This window comes from Tachyglossus aculeatus, chromosome X1 (genome assembly GCF_015852505.1).
Source record: "Tachyglossus aculeatus isolate mTacAcu1 chromosome X1, mTacAcu1.pri, whole genome shotgun sequence".
NCBI lineage: Eukaryota > Metazoa > Chordata > Mammalia > Monotremata > Tachyglossidae > Tachyglossus > Tachyglossus aculeatus.
Window position 1 is genome coordinate 14,296,882 of NC_052101.1, and position 7,715 is coordinate 14,304,596.

General features: G+C 43.8%; 1 non-coding gene across 1 annotated transcript; it reads right to left on the minus strand.

The window, feature by feature from the left end:
- Positions 1-6,046: 6,046 nt before the first annotated feature.
- On the minus strand, positions 6,047-6,184 carry LOC119920664. Its single transcript, XR_005448395.1, has one exon. It is a non-coding gene; the product is annotated as a small nucleolar RNA SNORA7 (small nucleolar RNA).
- Positions 6,185-7,715: the final 1,531 nt, after the last annotated feature.

Here is a 7,715-nt window from a genome sequence, read left to right on the forward strand (position 1 = left end):
ACAGAGAAGCAATGTGACTTGCCCAGTGTCCCACAGCAGACACATGTCAGGGCCGGGATTAGAAACCAGGTCCTTCTGACTCCCAGCCTGTACTGTATCCACTAGTGCATCTTCCTCTCAAAGCGTGGATAGCTTCCGTTCTATGAATTACAGTAAATATGTCACTTGTCTAAAAATCTCTATGTTATGCTGAATGCTAATGGGAAGTTAAAATATTACTGTGAGCTCACTGTAGGCAGGGAACGTGTCTACTAACTCTATTATATTCTCCCAAGCGCTTAATACACTGCTCTATACACAGTAAAGCAGGCGGCAGATATCGTCGATTGAGTCAGAACATTTTGTGTTCGACCTCCTTTGGGTCAAGGTTCCCTCTCAACTTCTTCCTTTTGCATTCTTTGAAAGATTGTAAATTCCTCGAAGGAAAGGATCATGTCTATCAATTCTACTGTACCAATCAATGGCATTCCTTGAGCACTTATTATGTGTACAGCACTGTATTAAACACTTGGAAGAATACAGTACAATTGTTGGCAGATATGATCCCTGCCCACAAGAAGATTATTCTTCCGAACAGTACAGTTCTTTACAAATAGTGATTTAATTCTTTTGCCAAATGGAGCGTATGCATGCCCCCGTTTCCCTTCGGTCTCCATATATGCTCTATTTCCCAGCAACAGAAGTGTTTACTGACACATGGTCTACTCTGTTCTTACTTCCTTCTGCTTCTTTTTCAGTTCAAGTTGATAAACATACCATAATCTTCACCTCTTCCCAGCACTGCCTTGAATTTCAGATGGCTTTTCATCAGCTCAGCTGGCAGGCAGTTTGGTCAAAGTGATAGTCTTTGCCATTTATGTTGTTCTCACAAGGAGACAGGCATTCATTTTTGACCTTAGTAATCGGTGATCTGCTCCTCTGTAGATGATAGTCCTGCCTTTGATGGATGTATCAGATTATTCTAGGGGTAACTGTCAGTACAGAGTCAATTTAGGTCAGAGTGTTCCTGTCTTGGCTTCCTCATGTCCAGTATCAGCTCTCCCTTCTGATATTTTGCATTCATGACATGCAATTGGTTTACAGCAGCAACCCAATAAATGGCTTATGGGCCGGTTCTTCTCTTCTCTATCAAAATTCCCAATCACCCATAGTCTTTGAAAAGTTGTCGAGATTTTCTTGCCCAACTGAGTCCACGGACAAAAATCCGCCTAGCCACTTTCAGATCATTATCAATCGATCATACTTATTGAGCTCCTACTCTGTGCAGTGCACTGTACTAAATGCCTGGGAGAGTGCAGGACGATACAATTAGCAGGTACAATCCCTGCCCATAATGAGCTTACAGTCTAGAGGGAGAAACAGACATTAATACGATTAATTTATAACATATGATTTAAAGATATGTACATAAGTAGTGTGGGATTGGAGGTGTGGCGAACATCAAATGTAACACAACACATACAATCTATTGATTTCCTCTTCTGCCTGTTGTGACAGACTATGCATTTGGAAACCTTTTAACAGTTGGCTGTTTGACCTTAAATTATATGGTGCAGACCACAATGTTTATAAAAACCAAAGTCACAGGTCTCACTAAGGTGCCCTGACTGTTACTTTATTAAATCCAGAAAATACAGCTTCTGTTCCATTGTTTGATGCAACTCCAAGAAATACCTTTTCTCTGTTCTTGTGTTAAGAAGTAACATTGTGCTAGCAGCCAATAATAATAATACTAATAATGGTATTTGTTAAGTACTTACCATGTGTCAAGCACTGTACTAAGTGCTGGGGTAAATACAAGATACACAGGTCCTACGTAGGGCTCACAGTGGTCAGGGACCGTGTCTACCAACTCTGCTATACTGTACTCTCCCAAGTGCTTAGTACAGTGCTCTGCACACAGTAAGTGCTCAATAAATATGATTGATTGATTGATAGATCCCACATGGGACTCACAATCTAAGTAGGAGAGAGAACAGATATTGAATCCCTATTCTGTAGACAAAGGAACTGAAGCACAGAAGAGAAATGGAATGACTTGCTCAAGGGCACATAGTGGAATCACAGAAGTGGTGGAGCTGGGACTGACACCCAGCTCTTCTGACCCCCCAGGCCTGTGCTCTTTCCACTGAGCCACACTGCTACTTATGTAAACTTTCTCCCTTACCCCAATACACAATATATCATCAACATTTAATTGCTTTTCTTTGTAGAAATAGTTGTTAACTGGTAGTTCAGTTGATACTGTTTTCACGTACTCACAATGTTCCCTTAGCCTCAGTAAGTGGCATCCTGGATGTCCCACCCACACCTTGAATTTAACAGAAATCCTCCTCTTCCCACCCAAACTCCATCCTCCCTGTGACTTCCCCATCACTGTGGCTGCAGAACCACCATCCTCCCTGTCTCAGGAGCCAGTAACCTTGGCTTTATCCTACATTTACCTCTCTCATTCAATCCACATATCCAGTCTGACACCAAATCCTTTTGGGTCTACATATACATTCCTAAAATCCGCCTTTTCCTCTCCATATGAACTGCTAGCATGCTGATCCAAGCACTTATGTAATCCCACCTTGACTATTGCATCAGCTTCCTTGATGACCGCTCTGTCTCCTGCCTCTCACCGCTCCAGTCCATACTTCATTCTGCTGCCTGGATCATTTCTCTACAAAGAGTTGAGTCCATATTTCCCCACTCCTAAAAATTCTCCAGTGATTGCCCATCCTCCTCCACATCAAACAGAAACTCCTCCTACCTTACCTTTCTGGCTTCCTTCTACAACCCAGCCCATACATTTCATTTCTCTAAAGGTAACCTACTCACAATTCCTTGATCTCATCTATTTCATGCACCAACCCTTCACCCACATCCTCCCCCTTGCCTGGACCTCACTCCCCCTTCATATCCAACTGATGATCGTTCCCTGCACTTCAAAATCTTACTAAAATCGCATCTTTTCCAAGAGGCCTTCAAATTCTTTTCCGAGAGGCCCACAGCATTTTTGTATATACCTGTAATTCATTTCAATGTCTCTCTCCCTCTCTAGATTGTAAGCTCTTGTGGGTGGGGAACATGTCTACCAATTCTGTTATATTGTACTCTCCCAAGCAGGGTGCAGTGCTCTGTGCATACTAAGTGCTCTAATACAATTGATTCACTGAGTTCTGAAGGATGTTCAGACTGATATAGGGGTCTGCATTCATTTCCTCAATTTATATTCGTTTGAATTTGGTTTTTGCAAGGACATTTGGTAGACTTTGATCTAATTTAAAGTGACAGCTTATCCTTCCTCCCTCCCCTTAGCTGGGTTGCTGAGAGGAATAGGGGCACAATCAGACTTTCACTACCCTAGACCTTGCATTATAATGGTTGGAATTATAGATACCCCTCTCGTGGTCTCAAGGGAGAGGGAGAATCAAGCAGAGGCATACCATTCCATTCCTAGTTGGGCAGTGGCTAGTGAGTGGAAGGCAATCTGCTACAAGTCAAATCAATCAATCAATCAATCAATCGTATTTATTGAGCACTTACTGTGTGCAGAGCACTGTACTAAGTGCTTGGGAAGTACAAGCTGGCAACACATAGAGACAGTGCCTAGCCAACAGCGGGCTCACAGTCTAGAAGGGGGAGACAGAGAACAAAACCAAACATACTAACAAAATAAAATAAATACAATAGATATGTACAAGTAAGATAAATAAATAAATAAATAAATAAATAAATAAATAAATAGAGTAATAAATATGTACAAACATATATACATATATACAGGTGCTGTGGGGAAGGGAAGGAGGTAAGATGGGGGGATGGAGAGGGGGACGAAGGGGAGAGGAAGGAAGGAAGGAAAGGAAGGAAGGAAGGAAAGGAAGGAAGGAAGGAAGGAAGGAAGGAAGGAAGGAAGGAAGGAAGGAAAAAGAAGGAAGGAAGGAAGGAAGGAAAAGGAAGGAAGGAAGGAAAAGGAAGGAAGGAAGGAAAAGGAAGGAAGGAGGGAAGGAAGGAAGGAAGGAAGGAAGGAAGGAAGGAAGGAAGGAAGGAAGGAAGGAAGGAAGGAAGTCAAAACTCACCTGTGCTGGGCAGCAGCGGCGTGGAGGAGAGTTGAAGGCAGAGACTCGTTTACTGTGCGGAAGGAGGCAGTGGTAAACCACTGCCATATTTTTACCAAGAAAACTCTTTGGATATACTACCAGAAGGATTGCATATGGAAGTGGGGCATTCTGGGAGAGATGTGTCTATGGCATCGCTATGGGTCAGACATGACTTGACAGCATAAGACAACTACAATTATAGATATCATTGTCAACATTTTATCTTCTGTCTTTAAGTGTAACAATGCCCAAGGGGGTATCAGTTTTGCATAAAGATTTTCATTCACACTTGCATTCATGAAGATGACTTGAATGAAGTCATTTACTAAGCGCTATATGCAGGGAGAGTGAGCTGGGCAAAAGAGGACATAATCGGGGAAGACTCCTTGGAGAAAATGGGAACTTAATAAGGCTTTGAAGGTGCGGAGAGTGGTGGTCTGGTGCATTTTGGGGTGGAGGGAGTTCTGGGCCATGGTGAGGATGCAATAATAATAATAATGATGGCATCTGTTAAGCGCTTACTATGTGTGAAGCACTGTTCTAATTGCTAGGTGGGAATAAAAGGTGATCAGGTTGTCCCACGTGGGGCTCAAAGACTTAGTCCCCATTTTACAGATGAGGTCACTGAGGCTCAGAGAAGCGAAGTGACTTGCCCAAAGTCACACAGCTGACAAGTGGCGAAGCCGGGATTAGAACCCATTAGACCCAGGACATGGCAAGGGGGTGGGTGGTGAGATAGATGTGATCAGGGCACAGTGAGTAAGATGGCACTAGTGGGAACAGAGTGTTGGGGCTGGGCTATAGTAGGAGAGCTGATGAAAGGAAAGTCCACACTATTACGCAAAGAAGCAGTGTAGCTTATTTGAAAGAGCCCGGGCCTTGGAAATCGAGGATCCAAATTCTAATCCCAACTCCAACACTTGTCTGCTGGGTGATCTTGGGCAAAGCCTTAACTTCTTTGTTCCTCAGTTTCCTCAACTGTCAAATAATAATAATAATAGCATTTATTAAGTGCTTCCTATGTGCTAAGCACTGTTCTAAGCACTGGGGGATACAAGGTGATCAGGTTGTCCCATGTGGGGCTCACAGTCTTAATCCCCATTTTACAGATGAGGGAACTGAGGCCCAGAGAAGTTAAGTGACTTGCCCAAAGTCACACAGCTGACAAGTGACAGAGCCAGGATTGGAACCCATGACCTATGACTCCAAAGCCCGTGCTCTTTCCACTGAGCCACACTGCTTCTCTGGGGATTCAAAACTTATTCTCCCTCCCCCTAACGTGTGAGCCACATATGCGACAGGGACTATGTCTGACTGATTACCTTGTATCTACCCTAGCAACTAGTACAGTGAGTCACACATAATATACAATTAACAAATACCACAATTATCATTATTATCACTCATCCATTTACAGTACATGGCACTCCCAAATTCATCTTCTTGATGAAGGGTCCAAGTTGGAGATCACTACTCTAGAGGCAATTAGATTGTCTGAGTTAATAGTCTTTTTCATTGGTTGTGATCTGTCCAACCAAACATGATCAATTTGATGAGGCAGACCAAAGAGCAGCCATCAGATTGTAGGCTCCTTGAGGGCAAGGGCCAAGTTTTAACTTCTATTGTACTTCCCCAAGTGTTTAATATATCAATCAATTATATATAAAATCAATCAATTATATATATATTATTACTTACTTTGTGCTAAGCACTTTACTAAACTTTTAAGAGAGTCTTGTCTTATGCCCAGAGTCATTTCCGACCCATAGTGACACCACGGATGCCCGTCTCTCCCAGGACGCCCCAGTCTCGATCTGCACTCGTTCTGGTGTGTATCCATGGAGTTTTCTTCCTAAAACTATGGATGTGGTTTACCATTGCCATCTTGAATGCGGTAAACTCGATTCTCCGCCCTCGACTCTCTCCCACTCCGCTGCTGCCCAGCATGGGTGAGTTTTGGCTTTAGCAGATTGCCTTCCACTCACTAGCCACTGCCCCAACTAGGAATGGAATGGGTAGGCCTCTGCTTGACTCTCCCTCCCATAGCCGAGACTGGTAGTGTACTGCAAACTCTCCAGTTGTGACCCTGAAAGGGATTTGAGAGAGTTCAATATAGCAACAGAGAGAAACAGTCCCTACCCAGAAGGAGTTTACAGTCTACCTGGGGAATAAACATTAAAATAAAATATGGATCGAAACATGTGTTGTGGGGCTGAGAGTGGGGTGATTAAAGGCTACAGACCAAGTGCAAGGGCGATGCAGAAGGACGAGGGAGTACGGGAGATGTTGCTTTGTTCCCAAAAGCATGTCTTACCGAAGGAAACCTTCCCAATTGCCAAGGTGGATTTTTCCCAGGCCTGAGGAAATGACACAGTCTTGTAACCCAGGGTGGCAGTGTTTCACACGGCTTCAGCCTCAACTGCATCCATTAGGATGTGAAGCAGCCATAAATCTGTGGAGGACCAAAAGAGCCAAGGAAATATTTCAGCAATGGAAAAGTTTGAAATTATTCAACCCTGAACAATTTTCCTGTGAGGACGTGCCTTTCAAGGCCAAAGCCAGCTTTCCTTTCTCTGTCGAATGAATCTAGTCGGTACAGGCATCCCTTCTGACTCCCGCAATCCATTCTGAATCATTTCATTAACTTCGTGTCTTCTCTTACCGCACTAATTGACTTCCTCTAGGTGTTTTCCAACAGCATGCCCAATTGCTCCGGAAAGGTCTTCCAATGATTGTCAATCTGGCAACGCCTCAACTCCCAGCCATCGTGACTTGTAGGCCACTTATTACCAATAACAGGCAGTATTCTCAATAATAATTACGATATTTGCTAAGTGTTTACTGTATGCCAGGCACTGTCCTAAGCGCTGGGGTGGAGACAAGCAAATAATAAATAAATGATAATGATGGCATTTGTTAAGCGCTTACTATGTGCAAAGCACTGTTCTAAGCGCTGGGGAGGATACAAGGTGATCAGGTTGTCCCACGTGGGGCTCACAGTCTTAATCCCCATTTTACAGATGAGGAAACCGAGGCCCAGAGAATTTAAGTGACTTGCCCAAAGTCACACAGCTGGCATGTGGCGGAGCCGGGATTTGAACCCATGACCTCTGACTCCAAAGTCTGTGCTCTTTCCACTGAGCCACGCTGCTTCTCTAAGCTCAAATCAAATCAGCTCAAATCAAGCTGGACACAGTCCCTCTCCCACATGGGGATCACAGTCTTAATTCCCATTTTACAGATGAGAAAACTGGGGCAGAGAGAAATGAAGTGACTTGTCCAAAGTCACACAGCAGACACGTGGCAGAGCTGGGATTAGAACCCATGACCTTCAGACACCCAGACTCATGCTGTATTCACAATACTGTGCTGCTTCATGTTCATGTTGCTAAGGATAGTTATCTTATCCTTAGTTGATATCCTCAGTGGACGAAGCCTGGGCTTGGGAGTCAGAGGTCAAGAGTTCGAATCCTGGCTCTGCCAAATGTCTGCTGTGTGACCTTGGACAAGTCATTTACTTCTCTGAGCCTAAATTCCCTCATCTGTAAAATGGGGATTAAGACTGTGAGCCCCACGTGGGACAACCTGATCACCTTGTATCCCTCCCAGTGCTTCGAACAGTGCTTT